Source organism: Rhinolophus sinicus, chromosome 1 (genome assembly GCF_057876585.1).
Source record: "Rhinolophus sinicus isolate RSI-liver-muscle chromosome 1, RSI-T2T, whole genome shotgun sequence".
In the NCBI taxonomy this organism is placed as follows: domain Eukaryota; kingdom Metazoa; phylum Chordata; class Mammalia; order Chiroptera; family Rhinolophidae; genus Rhinolophus; species Rhinolophus sinicus.
Genome location: NC_142501.1, coordinates 146714720 through 146731416, shown reverse-complemented (window position 1 = coordinate 146731416; position 16697 = coordinate 146714720). Strand labels below are relative to the sequence as shown.

Below are 16697 nucleotides of genomic sequence, written 5' to 3'. Positions count from 1 at the left end.
CAATTGGAGAAAAACTTCTGCCATTTAATTGAGAAAAATAGGTTATTTTTCTTTTCATGGGGACTTTTGAAGAGCAAATGCTTGAGCCTAAACTAGAAGTCCCAAGTGCCTGGCCTATAGCTTTGTTCACAATGACTCCTTAAGAAACCATGAAAAATAGCTTAGTATCTATACTTTAATTCCTTACAATTCTTAAAAAGTGAAATAATAATTATTTATTAAGAAAGGGTAAGGATCAAAGAGTTAGCATTTATATGGTGCTTTGAAAAAGCAAAACACTGTGTGTTAGCAATCTCTGCTGAGAGCTCTCACAGCATATTTTTTCTGTCCCACTGTAATTATGTCAACCTCAGCCTTTGACTTGGAATTTCAGTTCTTTGATCCTGATGACAATTACCTCTGTGGATCTACCTGAAAGATCACTGACAAGGTCTCTCTTCCATTTTTTTGAGAGAATGACTAGTGTTTTCAATGCTTTTGGCGTAACTTCTGTCACGAGGCAATGGCATGCTATTCAACTGAGCACTTAATTGACAAGTAAGGCATAAGTTCCACATAAAATTCAGTTTGTGTGTCTCTACTTTGTTTGTCTATGACGTGGTCCTTATTAAGAATCTTTTATTGAAATATCTCCAGCATGTTCATCAAATAATTTTGGATTATATGTGGGTATTTTTCTTAGTCATTTTTTTTTTTTTTGCTTGTTTGTTTTTGTTAGTAATGAGCACCATTTGATATCTAAAATGCCATGAGTGGTTTCGGTAATTGTTTTGAAAAAAATTTAATGTCACATATTGCCTAGAATAAATGGTATCAAACCCCTAACGATTTAAGAAGTTAAAAGTATCTGACTTAGAAAAGCTGTTTCTAAACTTGAGAAAGAACAATCTCCAGCACAGAAAAAAAGAAGGGCAGCAAAGTACTTTTTTCAAGTTGTTTAAAATCTTTATCAAAAATTTTATAAAAGCACATTTATTGATATTTCTATGCTAGAAAAAATACAATGAACATTTAAATTTTTTTAATCGATGATAACATTTTAATCATAGTGTGTCTATGATTTACTTAAGGAAAAAAGGCTTATTAAAGACATGGGTTAAAGGCCAGCATTCACTTGGGGGAAAAAAGTTTTATTTTTAAATAATATTTATGGCTAAAAATAATACTTTATGGACTGAATTACATAGAATACTAACATTCAGCATTTCACACACACACTCACACACAAAAAATGGCAAGTATATTTTTAATTGGCATTTCTGAAGCACGTGTTACTTCTGTCAAATGTAAAGTGAACAGGGTTAATCGTAATTAAAGTTTCGCATCTGGCTAATCTGAGAACATCACTGAAACAATCACTAGTTTATCTGTCTAGCTCCTATTTCCCCAATATCTTGTACTTCTCAACATCACAAATGCTTCAAGTTAAGCAGAATGTTAAGCTACTGGCACAGACTGACATTTATGCCTTAAACATCTACACACATAAAATAATTCTCCCATTATTTCTTTAGTGATTCAACCCCTCATAACAATTGCTTTCCTTTATTGCTTTTTTATTTAGTTTTCAGAATTTTTAAAGCTATTCCTAATATGAAGCAATGTTTGAAAATGTTTGTTGTCTTAAATAGCTCTTTTCACTTGTTTAACACTTAGAAGCAGGAAGAAATTTCAGCATACTAATTAAACCCTGTGGTCTTAATAGATTTAATTAAAAGGGATATTGCTTGGGGACTTACCCATTGACTCATCTAACCATCCATCCATTAAAAAAAATTTTTGAGCACATATTATGATGCTATACTAAGACAATAAAACGTGTTTCCAAATCTAGTCAAAAAAAAAAAAAAAAAGTGAACAATAATTACAATGAAATCTGAGAAATGTTGTAACAGATTTGCACATAGCATAGGAAATATAGGAAATGGGAATGAAAATTCCACCAGTGGAGGGAGGAATGGTTAAGGGACTTTTAGATGTAGTAACTCAACCTACATATGTAGTGGCTTTTCTTAGGATAAAAAAGGTCTTTGTTTTTCATTCTATCACTTAAGTTTGAAGTCTGACTTTGGAAAATGAGATCTAGAAGACAAAATTAAAAGAATAGTTGTAGCACCTCACAAAAAGAACTTCTCCCAAGGAGACTATTGGAACTGACCATTCAATTTTACCTTTTTGAGAGTCCAAAATAGTTTTTTTGGAGACAGTTAATTTGGAGATAAAAAAAAAATAGTCCCTACCTTCAAGAACATCACAACTAATCATAATACAATCATAATATATATATATATATATATATATATATATATATATATATATATATATATGAACAAGGAAGAAACATGATATTTTTCTCAAGATGAAAAGGCAAAAGTGAGTAATCTGACAAAACCAGAATACAGATTACTTCAGAAGTAAAAAGAACATGAGATGAGACTGGGAAGGTGGGACCTGATATAGGATCTTAAATGCCAGAGTAAGAGATTTGTACTTTATTCCATAGTTATCTAGGAACAATCAAAGGTTTTTAATTACTGCAGTGATGTCATGGTATGTTTTAAAAAGATAATTTAGGTGGATAGGTAGAGGATGAATTGAGGAATCAAGAGTCCAGTGTACAAAAAAAAAAAAAAATACCCAGAAAAACAAAGCAAACAAACAAAAAAAGCACAATAAGTTCTTGTCATGAAGAACTGAACTAGATCAATGACAGTGAGAATGGAGGAAGGGGTAATTTGAGAAACATTCCTAAAAGGGTGAGGGTGTCTGGTAATATTTAGAGAAGTTAATGTGTCCTTAAAAATCGAGGATTGGGGTAACTCAGGTAGACCGGACGTGTCTGCAGAAAAGCATTCCCAGTGCCCAGGAATTATGGGAATATGCTCTACAGAAATGATTCCACGATTTTGAGGAAGCACAGGAAAAATTATGATAGTAACAGCCACTTTTCTGGGTACTTCAGATGTCCTGGATGCTATGCAAACTGCCTCATGTCCATATCTCATATAATCCTTATAACAACAATGAAACAGAAATGATTCGCCCTCATTTTACCAGTAAGGAATCTTATGCAGAGATTAATTAAATGACCTGCTAAAATCCCGTGCCTAGCATGCAGTAGGGCTGGATTTGAAAACTAGCTTTGTCTGACTCTAAAGCCAAATCAGGCCCATGACATGTTTTTGTAAATAAAGTTTTACGAAACACAGCCATGCTGGTTCATTTACATACTGTCGTCTGCTTTCACACCACCTCAGCAGAGTTGAATAATTGCAACAAAACCCATATGGCCCACAAAGCCTAAAATATTTACCATCTGGCCCGATACAGAAAATGTTTGCCCACCTCTGCTCTAAAACCTTCACAAATAATCACTAAAAAATTTGTATTGAGTACCTATTCTGTTCCAGGCTCTGGACCAGGCACTATCGTTATAGCTATTCAGGCAAGTTATGGAAGTGACAACAATAGGAATGCTTCTCCAGAAACTTGATACGTTAATAAATTGACCATCTTGATATTCCTCATCTTGAATGGCACTGCTAGGCAGACCAGAATATAAATACCATGTTTCCCCGAAAATAAGACCTAGCCGGACAATCAGCTCTAATGTGTCTTCTGGAGCAAAAATTAATATAAAACCCAGTCTTATTTTACTATCATATAAGACTGGGTCTTATATAATATATATGGTGAAAGATAATGGTAGTTGGGACTAGGGTGGTAGCAGTGGGCATAGTAAGAACAATAGAAATGGTGTGAAGTGGTCAGAATCTGGATATATGTTGAAGAGAACACTAAAGGACATGCTCATTGATGAAATGAATGAAATGGTGTTTATGACACTCTGATAAAGAATTCTATCTGAGGGGTATGAGTCTAACTAAGCATTAGCACATGTAAACATCCTTAGAGAGACAAGTATAGTTAATAGTAATATGCATAGCAATTAATACTTCCATAGTACTTTTATAGGTTAGAGCTCCATTCCATAAATCCTTTCACTTAGTCTCTGACTATGCTCATTAAATTGATGCCAAATAAATAAAATTTAGTTTTTGATAGAGAACATAGAGGCAGAGAAGGAACTGGATAATTCTGCTTTGTCTCTGCCATCTCTTGACATTATATTATTTTCTCTGAGTTTGAATCTCTCTCTTTCTTGTTTCTCAGCTTGCTACCAAGATAGTTTTCAGGACTTTAGTAGTTGTTAGCATTTCTTACAAAGTCTTTCTGGACTTCAACCTTCCTGACCCTGTTCTTTAGATATATGCCCCTCTTCTGTGTTTGTCCACGGCATGCACCTCTTCTGTACATGATCTTTTCATGTTTGAGCTCAAAGAGCTTCTATTATAGACACATTGATCTCTTTCAATATTTCCTCAAGTTCCTTCCTCAGATCATCTATGACTGTACAGTCAAAAATATTGTTTCAAAATTCTTCATTTCTATTTATTGTATCTGCCCATAAACACCTTCCAATATTTTCTCCAAGTTTTTGTAAACTGCTTTAAAGTTGTAAAATATTCTTAGTCTTGTTTACTCATTATTGAATTAGATAACATATTGTTAACTCTTCTTAGAATTGTGTTTCAATAAGAAGACAACAAAAGCATCTTTATTAATTAATCAAATATCTATATTTGTTTTGTTTTATTTCTAGGTATATTCTGTTCTTTATTTTTTAAGATTTTTATTAAAATATAACTAACAAACAATATTATATTAGTTTCAGGTGTAGATGCCTGACCACTGCGCTACACACCTGAAGCTGAAGATGAATATCATTGAATGTCAACTATAATTATATATATATATATATATATATATATATATATATATATATATATATATATATCATAGTGAATATAGTCAATGGAATCGTAACAGCTATATTTGATGTCAGAGGGCTGGTAAATTGAGGGGGTTATCACTTTGTGAGGGGTATAAGTGTCAATCAAAAATATTTCTTTTATTTGCAATTTCAGTTTGTTATGGTTTCTAACAGGGAATTACATTTGCTATAAAGGTCTATAATCGAACTTGAGTGATAACTAGTCGACTACTGCATGATTCCAAGTTTGCTATGGGTATTGACACAAGAATAACACACACACACACACACACACACACACACACACACAGTTCAAAGCACAGATCTTACAAAAATAGGACTGATTTTCCAAAACCAGCAACATTACTAACCAGGATAACATTCAAATGTCTATGATATTTCTTACTATATAGCAATGTCTTGGTTTTCTTTGTTAACATAAACCATATTGAAATGATGATTCTACCCCTAACAGCGTTCACAAGGGTGTCTGCCTTCACATTTCCATCTCATTTCAACCAAAGTCAATTTTCACCAAACGGATTCAACATTCAATTTTTAAAGCTTTCTTGTTTTCAGCTTTCATTCTCCAAAACTCCAGGAAATTCTGTGACTAATTTTAATGATGATATGCTCCACAATTACATCTCCATTTTCTTTATCTCTGACTCAAATAAACCACTTACAACATTTTCATCACTAGGTAATACGTTGCCAGATTTTACCTCTTATATTTGTTTTTCTTTATCTTGTTCTTTTTAGACTTTAATTCTTTTCTATCTCTGTAAGATTACAGATTGTGTGTTAGTGTTCATCCTTTTTCCCCAAATAAAAATTTTCTAATTGAATCTTTGAGTTCAAGAGCTTGAGATGTCAAACCCATAAGGCAACGGAGATACATGACTTTTTCAAATCTTCCCTTTTTTTATTTTCTCAAAAATACAAAAAAACTTAGATGTATGTTTCTGTACTTTCCCCAAGCAGAGCATCAAAAGAAAACAATATGACCTAAAATGTGTCTAATTTTCAAAATTATGTTTCGATATGCTATATGTATATACACATACAAATATATACATATGTCTACCATAGATATATACATATGTCTTGCAGCTTTGATTTTTCAATATCTAGTAGCAACACATTTTTGCCAGATTTTCCTTCCATTTATTTTAAGATACAGTAAAAATCATTTGACAGAGAAACTAAATGATGTTTTTAAAATACCTTCTACTTTCACAGTTGCCTTGAAAATGGGCAGGTTATAGATAGGCAAAACTTAATAACCAATACTTCAGGATTTCTGTTCTCTTTCTGAAACACAACTGTCATAAAAATATACTCTCCACTTAGGGGGACCGTGAGTAATCGATTATAAATGACAAAGAGGAAAATGGATATACTCCCTAGCCAAACATTTTCATCATTAACAATAATAGAAATATTGCTTCCAACAAGCACTTGGGTATTGCTAGTACTCAGAGTCTGAAAGTAATTGCTTATAGATGGGGCTGGCCTGGCAGGAAAGCCTTTAGGACTTTTTTTTTCTTCTTAAATGATGATTACATAAAAATGGTTCAAATATTCTTCAATGAAACATTTATAAAATGACTAGGTATATTTCCTGTTCAGAGAAACTACCTCAGAAGACAAGCTGCTGTTTCATGGGGGGCAAATGTAGTCTGCTGTAGAAGTTCACAGTGTAAACCCTTCGGGGCTGGTAACTGTCCTAAAAAGGAGGTACCTTACACTTATTTTATGGGAGCATATAGGTTATGGGTCAGTTACTTGATAATGTGACTTCCATAGAGTCGATTTTTAAATTGAACTCACTTATCATCGCTAAGAGAAGAGAGTTGGGGATGGGGGTGGAAATTACACGCTTGAAAGTTCTACGGTGAGTTACCAGCAAGTTCTCCACCTGGAACCTTCCTCTGCTAACTTGACCATGGCACCTTACTGACCTGCACTACAATGTTAAGACCCAAATAGTGAGACCAAGGGTAATAATGGCCATGTTATTTCTCTTCCAAATGACAGCAAGAGTAAGACAAAAGCCTCGAGTGGAAATATTTCTCTTACCTGTCTAGTTTCTCCACATTGTCTTTTTGTCCAGGACTTTTTATGCTCTTAAAAAGTATAATAAATCCATGGCATATCAATATAAATTACATATTTTATGAACAATAGCTGTATTTCCCCAGAAAAAAAAATTAGAAGAGTAGCACTGGTTTACATTTTTGCAAATTTCTTTTATGTCTGACTTAATAACAGACAGTGGGGTCCTAATATCTGCTTCTGCATTCCACCTGTTGTGATATAAAACTCCACTGGATTCTCATGAGAAAATGAGAGTGAAAATAGGCAAATAAGATCTTAGAATTATTTTTGAAGAGAGTTTTAACCTCACAAAACCCCTGCAGGGATCTCTGGGACTCTCCAGGGTCGGGGGACTACGCTTTGAGAAGCGCTGCTCTGCACACAGTCAGTACCATGGAAATAAGATTGAGAATTCAAATTGCCTATCGTAGAACAAGGAATTCAGAGACAAACTATCTCTTCAGTTGAGGGTACATGGGGAAATTTTTTAAATCCCTACAGGAAGACAAACAACTTTTGTAAGTGTGGTGGATACTGATTACCTAGAGTTCAAGAAGGACCTGAAATTGAGCTTCACTTAATAGCAGATACTTGCTTCGAATTAACAAACCCAAGGTTTCACAATTGGGAGAGCAATTACTCAGGTTGTAAAACGTAACAACGCCCAAGTTATGAGGGACCATAGAGGTCATCTTTTTGCCTCTTTAATATTTTCATTTTACACATGATAATATTGGGATCCAATCAGATCAGAGATTTTAAGGCAACAGAACTCAGGTTTCCTAGATCCCAATTAAGCATCCTTCACCTCGCACCAGGCGACAAAACAAACAAAAAAAATAACATTTCAAATATGCCCAGCACTGGCTCATCTAATTGCTGTTAACATTTGGAGGGAGGGTAGTTAGGGAACTCTTTCAATATTTAATGAAATCTAAGAATCCATTCCCCAGAAAAACATACACATGCACATATATATACGTCCCTGAAGCCCAATCATGAACTACCTAGGGCTCAGTGTAGCCCCAGTTAATAACCTCCAGGCAAATTCTAAAACACACACACACACACACACACACACACACACAAATCTGGGATCAATACATTTGGGAAATGAAAAATCGGGGAGCAGTATGTAATGAAAAGTTATAGGAGCTATATGTTATTTATTTAACACAACAAATTTTGTTAATTTAATTGAGATTGATATAGTATCGAAATACCGCATAATAATAAACCTCTTCCAAAGTAAGATTCATTCATTTATAAATATTTGAGTGCCTACTGAATGAATGCCAGGCATTTTGCTTTGTATCCTGAGGATACAAGGTGAGCATAACTGACTGAGTACCATGACCAAGTTTTCAGTCTAGTGAGAGAGAGAGGTATTAAGTAAGCACACGACATGTATCAAGTATCGAAGTACAAAACCTTCCCCACCTGCGCTCTGGGCTACTGCAGCTTCCCCGAGGCTGCATCCTCAGAAGCTCACACCACACCAACACTACCTCAGACACCATCTTCCCCAGGCCAGAAACTGATTAAGACACTGTTTTAGCCACTCTGTGGTCGGTGATACAAAGAGGGTAAAATATTTTTTTCTTTCAAATAGAATGATTTAGTTTGCCACATAGCTCCTTCTTTGGAATGTCTCTCCTCAAAACAGGCCTAGACCTGCCTCCTTCTTCCTGATAAAACCCTTACCAGAATTAGTCTTGGGATAGACAGGTAAGCCTCATGTAGAGGAAGCTCACTGCCCTATTCTTCTCCTCAGATTGGTCTCTTCATGCCTCATCTTGTCAATAGAGTTCTTATTTGACAATGCCTCCCATGTAATTTAGCATATCAAATAGACCGAATTCGTTTCACAACTTACCTGGCCAGAGAAGTCAGACAGAAAAAGCAGAGAACCATGTGATTTCACTGATATGTGGTATATAAACCAAAACAACAAAAGAACAAGACAAACAAATGAGAAACAGAAACTCATAGACACAGACAATGGTTTGGTGGTTGCCAGAGGGTAAGGGGGGTGGGGGGTGGGGGGTGGGGGGTGGGAGATGTGGGTAAGGGGGATCGAATATATGGTGATGGAAGGAGAACTGACTCTGGGTGATGAACACACAACGGGATTTATAGATGATGTAATACAGAATTGTACACCTGAAATCTATGTAATTTTACTAACAACTGTCACCTCAATAAATTTAATAAAAAAAAAAAAAAAAAATATTATTTCAACATGTGAAAAAAAAAAAAAAAAAAAAAGAGAAATCCTTTGAGTTTTTCTAGGGGTCCGCTGGGAAATCTCAAAGTCATTTTGAAGTCATAAAGACTCCCTTTAGACTCTGATTTTGGGAAAATGTCAAAAGGTTTTGACATCTGATTAAATAGGATCACAATTCATTATGAAATAATAATTATGTATTTAACCAAAGTGACAACAGAAGATTTTTAAAGACAAGTACAGACTGTTACATAGTTGCAAATAAAACTTAGCTCTTCTAATATTGAGACTACATTTCCTCAAGTAATCAAAGACCTGATGATGACAACGTGAAGCACAGTAAATTATTTTGATAAGACGCAAAATCTTTGCTTTTCACATAGATTACCCATAAAATAAAAATAAATACATAAATAAACCTCTTAGCACGAGCAGACCAATAATGCAAAGTAACTGTCCTTTTTTTATTATTATTTATTAACTCTGGGTGGTGAACACAAAATGCAATATATAGATGATATATTATAAAACTTTGTCCTTTTAACAGACAGAAAATCAAATTCTAATTTTGAACCAGTATACTTTTGATGTTAAAACTTTCTTTAAAAAAAAACTTAAAGAAATCCATTCCGATCTTAGCCAGCTTGACCATACATAAAATTCCTTTCCACAAACCTTCTATAACTATTTTATATCCATTCAGATTTTGTCCTATTTTTTTTTTAATCTTTCTCATTCTGGAACAATCAGTCACTTTACAACAAAACTACTCTCTTTATCCATTCCAAAAGCACATCTTCATATCTCAAAACTTTTCTTACCAAAAACACATCTACTTTCCTTGCATAGAGATGTTTCTCTTATTATTTTTAGCAGTTTTAATTATATATTAATTATAATCGTAACACTTAGAATCCTTAATTCCTAGTGAAAACTAAGAAGTAAGAAACTGTGGACTGTTACACTAGCATTCTATGGATTGGCAAACTTATAAATATAATTCATAATTTCTAGAAGTACATTCTGCATAGTATATTTTTTAATGTTGCACAAAACACTGTTTACTAATAGACCTAAACGTATTTAGTTCTTCTGTAAAAGGAAAGCAAAATGGATAACTCTACATTCAGTAATTATTTCAGTGTTTCATCTTATTCAAATTATGATCGAAATACTCAATGAATATCTTAGCATTTAACTTATCTCAGTATAACTTTAAGGTTTCAAGTTACCAAAAAGATTTTAGAAACTATTTCTAAGTAGAAATGCCATAAAGCACAATTATTGTTGAAAAGTTAATTTATAAACTTTTATCTTACTTAACTCTAATTAATTTACATGTTCTTAACAATTATGCTTATATTATTACTCATGAAAATTTTTTGAGACATTAAATAGCCAACTGTCAGCCTATCTTTCTTGCTGACAAATTTTGTAACAGAGATAACATGAGCTTATTTGACTTTTAATAAACCTAGGTAGAATAAAAGCATTATATTTAATGTTTATTCTAGGTCATGTAAACTTGGAAACATTTGGGTTAGTTTCTATATTTCTGAGCATATACTTGATTTATATAAATGTTTAATTTTATGTATACATATGTTTTAATAAAGTTTGTTTGGATCAGAGAGATGCACAAAAGGGAGTGAAGCTCCAATCCGAGCGGGACTTACCCACAGCCCTTGGTAACGATGACAGGAACAATAAAGTCAAAGCTTCAGCGGACACCTGGCCTGTGAATCTCCTTTTCCTGCAGTCAGGCCGTTGGCAGTCAGCTTGGCACACCATTCCTCTTCATCAAAAACTGTTAAAAATTGATTAAAGAAAATATTTTAGGCAACACAAACTTTGTTTAACACTTCATAAAAACAGACCATCTCCATTCAGAGAACTGCAACATGGGGCAGGAGGCAAGAACTTTTTATGGGATAAAGGAAACAGAACAAGGAAGAGAAAAATAGAAAATATCTGATTGGCAGGGGCCACATAGTGGTGAGAAGGAACAAGGCAGTAAGTTTAGAGCCCAGAGTCGGCTTAGCATGTGGGGATTGGCTGACTGGATAAACTGCGACACGACATTTCTGGTCATGCAGGGCATTTACAGGGACAGGAAAGTATCTAAGTTTCTGTTTGCTGATGTAGCGCCCTGGGCAGGAGCAGCTCCATCTTTGGCCTAGTAAGTTCTTTTAACACAGTCAAATTCCATTTACGTACAATAGCTATGTAAGATCATGAAAAAATAACAACCCAGACAGATGATGGTTTTAACTGCAGCAACACCACCCGCTGGACTGGACGCAGTCCCTCTATTTCAAAGTAATTCAGTTCAGTAGATGTTTATTGAGTCTACATTGTGTGTAAGTCACACACTCCCGTTAAAGAATGCATTCTGAATCACAATATTTAAGATGAGATGCCACTTAATCTAACCCTTCTTTTATAGATAAGGAAACAGAAACAAGTGTGCTTGGTGGTGTTTTGCATGAGGTCAGCCTAACTTACTAAAATTTGGTGGCAACACCAAAAAGAGAACTAGGCCAAGTATTTGTGGTGCGTGCCCGCCAAGATTTTCACCCTTTCTGGGAAACCTTCCCTGACTGTTCAAGTAAATTTGATCATTTATCCTTCATGCCACAATTGGGCCAAGTACATAGATCTATCATTGTAATTAATCATAGCATTACAATTATTTACATCCATCTCCATTTATCTGGAGCAGAGATTAAATGCATGGGCACTGGAGCTCCAATTCCAACCACTGACAAGCTGTGTATTACCGAGGGGGGGCATTTCTTTACCTGTCTATGCTTCAGTTTCCTGATCTGAAATTGTAGGGGGTAATATCAGTACCCTATTCAGACAGCTCACCATGCCTGTCACAGAGTGAGTGCTGAAAACACATATTAGCTGTTATTTTATTATTTTTTAAAAAGCATTCATTGAGTAACAACAATATTTCTAGTGCCAGAGATACCGCAGTTGTTCAGTCAAAAAAATTATTGAGTATCTAATATACGCCAAGCGCTGTTGCCAAGCACTGGAGTTCCAAACATTAGTAAAATACAGTAAGCAATATGATTATAATTGAAATGGATTATAATGGTGAACACAAGTGAAAGAGTGGTTAAATGAATGTAGGAGCATAGTGAGGATGATGACAACTTCACAGGGAAGGAAAAACACTTCCTGCAATACATACCTCCCTCTCCTTCCTTTCTTTTTAGTATGTCAGAGGAAACCAGAATTTTCCCTGTACCTCTATGAAACCTGGAGAGAAATCTGAGGCAAAGAAAAAGTATTTGGGCATAGTGGCATGTGTTGTCAGCTAACGTACATGAGCTTGGTAATGCAATACTAAGCAAGATGGGACAAATTCACTATTAACATAAGGCCAGGAACAGTGTTTCATCAGAAAAGGGTTCTAGATCAGGTAATTAGAGCACAAATTACTCACGTGTATGAGTGAGAACGGTCTTTGGGAAATAATTATTTCCCTCCACTAATCATTTGTGTCCTATTTCAGGAGGAAACTAAATAAAACCCACTGTTAAGGCCTATCATTTTCCTGTCTTATTTCCATCTTCAGAGATCTCCCCTCTCTTCTGGCCCAGAGCCGTCAGACAGCACTACCATAAGTATATTTTCCCTCAGTCAACTGGGTTACGTTACTATCAAAACATAACTTCCATGACTTACTAAAATTGTGTTTGATTTGTATTATCTTAACAATCTAAAGTATAATTATGGCACATACAAAAACAAGCAAACAAACACAAAAGTGGAAGCTATTGCAAATAACTGCATGACGACACGAACACCACACTAATCGTCAATGATCACATCCAAATACAAGTCACACCGAATGTGTAACCAAGATACTTGAAACCTGAACACTGGAAAAAGCACAGTGGTGGATTTCATATGTGTATCTTCTCAGGTGAAGGTGAAAAAAAATGCAATTAACTCCTTTTTATAGGCCAGTGTATTATTCCCATGATCACTACTTAGCTAAGCTACTTAAGGATAACTGTCCTTTAGAGAAAGGACTCTGATTCTCATTAACTAGATTTCTGACCCATAGAGGAGTTTGACCATTTATTTTCAGGTGCTTTATTTTTTTTCAATTAAGCACTTCATCAAAATTTTAGGTAGTAGTATGATTTAATATTGTTTTGTCAAAGGTCCTTATTTAATAAATCTAATCGGACCGTTGGCTTAAGTCCAAAAAATGAAGGTCAAACTTCTTGACATAACTACTCTGGAAAAATGTATAGCTATAAAGATTATTAGCTGAGATACTCTCTGAAGTAGACTTGCTTTGAGAAAAGTTTCACTTTGAAATTTAGAAAACCAAAATAACTAATAATAATTCTAGTCTCTGAGAGATAAGAAAAAAAAAAAAATCAGTTGAAGTCATATATGCATGTCACAGAGGCGGTTAATAATCCAATGTGAAAGAGGACTATAATAGCGTACACATCAATTATCCTAGATAATGGAACCAGGGGCACTGCATTTGAGATACTCAAAGAGTGAGTTAATAAGGAATGACTGGCATTTACAAACGCTGCTCCTTCAGAGAGAATGGAGTGATTGTACATTTGCCGAAACCCTTACTAGAGTAGCAGCAGGGTTTATTAACACAATATTTTCAGAATAAAAATAGATTTGAAGCATGTCTCATACTTTTCCCATAACTTAAAAGAATTTAATAAACTGAAATTCTGTATTTTCATAGCTCCTCCATATTTACTTTAAAATTTATTATCAGTTGTAAACTTCAAATGTTATTGCTTCAGGTGATTGGATCCCCACATCACACCGAAAGGAACAGAGTATATGGTTAAGGAAAGCATGAGGAGGAAAATGGTCTCTCATGTACATTCTTTAGCAATGAGAATGCTACGAGTGAGTTATGGCATTTTGCCTTTTTCTCCAGGTTTCCAGGTCTTAAGTAATGAAGTCACTACTAAGGCCCTGTCATGGCAAGAGTAAAAAGAACAGAGGAACATTTGCAAAGTCCCAGAAGTGAGAGGGGCAGAGTGTAGCCCACGTCCCTGGATTGCCAGGCTGCTCAGAATGCAGGACGTGTCTGTTGAAAAGAGAGCCGCAGCAGGAGGTGAGACTGAGAAGTCATGTGCGTGCGTGAAGAGCATCTTATGCTGCCTCTGAAGCTTGGACTTTATACTAAAGCAGTTGAGAGCCATTTAAGAATTTTCATTAAGGGAATAATACTATCAGCTCTGTGCTCTAGAAAGATCCCTCAGGCTGCAGAGCAGACAACAAGGTAGAAGGAGCAATATTGGAGGAAAGAAGACCAATTGGGAGGCAATTGCAGCAATCTAGGGGAAGATGACGTTGTTGTGAACAAAGTTTATGGCAGGGAGGATGAAGAGAAGCAGCTGGCTGTGAGCGATATTAGGGAGGTAGAGGCTGCCGGGCTTGGTGATTGATTGGGCAACAGTGAGGTTGAGGCACTAGAATGACAGGCAAGTTTCTCCCTCAGGTAGCAGGATAAATGATAGTGCCTGAGTTTCCTTTGGAACATCCCAGGGTGACAGCCACTAAGCAGATTGATATACAGGTGAAGAGCTCTGCAGATTCATCTGGGCTACAGACAGAGATCCCTGTAGAAGATGCATTTCTTCTGTACTTCTATAGCTGTATCTACGTCTATCGTCATATCACAATCACATTACTGAAATTATACGTTTACGCTCTGTCTCCTATATAGGTTGCACGTTCACTGAGTGCAGGCATCATTTGTATTCATCTTTCATCTCTAGTGCTCAACAAGTAATTGTAAGAGTATTCACCAGGCAGTGTTTTTGCAGGCACACATTTATTTAATCCTCACCACCCTATGAGGCGGTAGTATTATTATCCCCATATTACAGACGAGGAAACAGAGGCTAAGAATCAATAAATAAAAATTCACCAAAGTCCTGCTGCTAGTGAAACAGACACTGAACATAGATTGTTACCTTAGGCACATAATAGGTTCTTAATATCTGTTAATTTAAATAAATTGCCCTGAGGATTGTATAGAAAATGTGTTACCTAAAGAAATGGACGAAAGGGGGTAGGGGAGCATGAAGCCCCTAAAAGAGAAGAAAGGTCATGCGGAAAGATGTTAGGTAAAATGGACAACTCTACTCCTCGCTAATGTGACAGGACAGCTAGGTTCTTGTAGTAACTCGCTTGCCCTACCTAGCAAGCTACTACCTGCAGGTGAGAGGGAATAGAATTTCGCAACTCACTCCTGTGGGAAAGAGGGGTTCTGCCCACTTCATTTTCCTACAGCAGTCAGAGCCCTGACCAGTGCCCCTGTCACTGGGGAGCTCTGACTCACCTGCCTAAACATCAGCCTCTTCCCAAGCTTATAGTTTTCATTCGGTCACCTCAAATGAATTCCCTCACCTGTGAGTGACATACCAGTGACTTGCACTACTGGCCATTCCCGAAAAGTATCAAGCCTTCTTTTCCTGGTTATTTCTCCTCTCACTACCTCAAACCTTTACCTACTGTGTAATCAGACCTATCTTTCTTAAACACAAATTTAATGACCTCATTCCTTTAAATCCTTCAGTGAGTAGATCATTATTACTCTTGGAACAAGGATCAAAATCTTCAAAAAGACCTACAAAATTCTGTATACACTGACCACTGCCTGCCTCTTCCATCACATCACAGGCCACTCCAGCCTTATTTTAGGTACTTTAACAGCACTGATTTGCCTCCAATTTCCCAAATGCTCAGGGACGCCTCTAGCTACAGTGCCTTTGCACTTGCTGTTTCCTCTACCTTAAGTGACTCCCCAACTCTCTCTTACCCAGTTAACTCCAACTCATTCTTCAGATACTGGTTAAAATACCATTTATTGATAAAATTTTCCCTAATTCCTTCTCAAATTCCTTTTATAAGCACTAAGATATTTTCCTTTATAATAGTTTGTAATTGTCTATTTCTTTATAGGACTTTTATTTCTCTCTTTTTCTCCCACTGCTTTCTCTCTATGTTCCATGCAGGTGAGAACAGTAATTTTCTCATCTCCTTAGTACCTTAGAGGGTCTGGTGCATGAAAGGTCCTCAAAAACAAACTGTCTCACTTCTGCTCAGTCTTCTTTCTTGGTTAGGCTTCTGAAATTCCATAGGGCCAGGCCACACAAGTTATAGCTTATAGCAAGCTTTCTCCACCTCAGCACTACTGACATGTTGCACTGGATTATCCCTTGAAGTGGGGGGGGGGGGCTGTCCCATGTATTGTAGGATGTTTAGCAGCATTGCTGGCTTCCACCTACTAGATGCCAGTAGCATGGACCCCCCAAGTAGAGACAACCAAAAATGTCTCCAGTCAATGCCAGACATCTCCTGGGGACAGGTAGAGGGCTCAATTATTCCAGGAAAGCAACTGTCTCAACAGCTGAAGTGAGAAAGAGGACAAAGAAAGAGGAGAAGATTCACCTTAGGAGGAAAAAAGCCCACATTCACTGACTCCCAATGTCCAGGCCATTAACAAACTGGTGATTGGTA

General features: G+C 36.0%; 1 long non-coding RNA gene across 1 annotated transcript in view; it reads right to left on the bottom strand.

The window, feature by feature from the left end:
* Positions 1-16697, bottom strand: part of LOC141568315 (uncharacterized) — a 696414-nt gene that overhangs the window by 294706 nt on the left and 385011 nt on the right. Inside the window, exon 2 of the long non-coding RNA XR_012491444.2 lies at positions 10838-10968. This is a non-coding gene — a long non-coding RNA (uncharacterized LOC141568315). The remainder of the gene's footprint in view (positions 1-10837; positions 10969-16697) is intronic.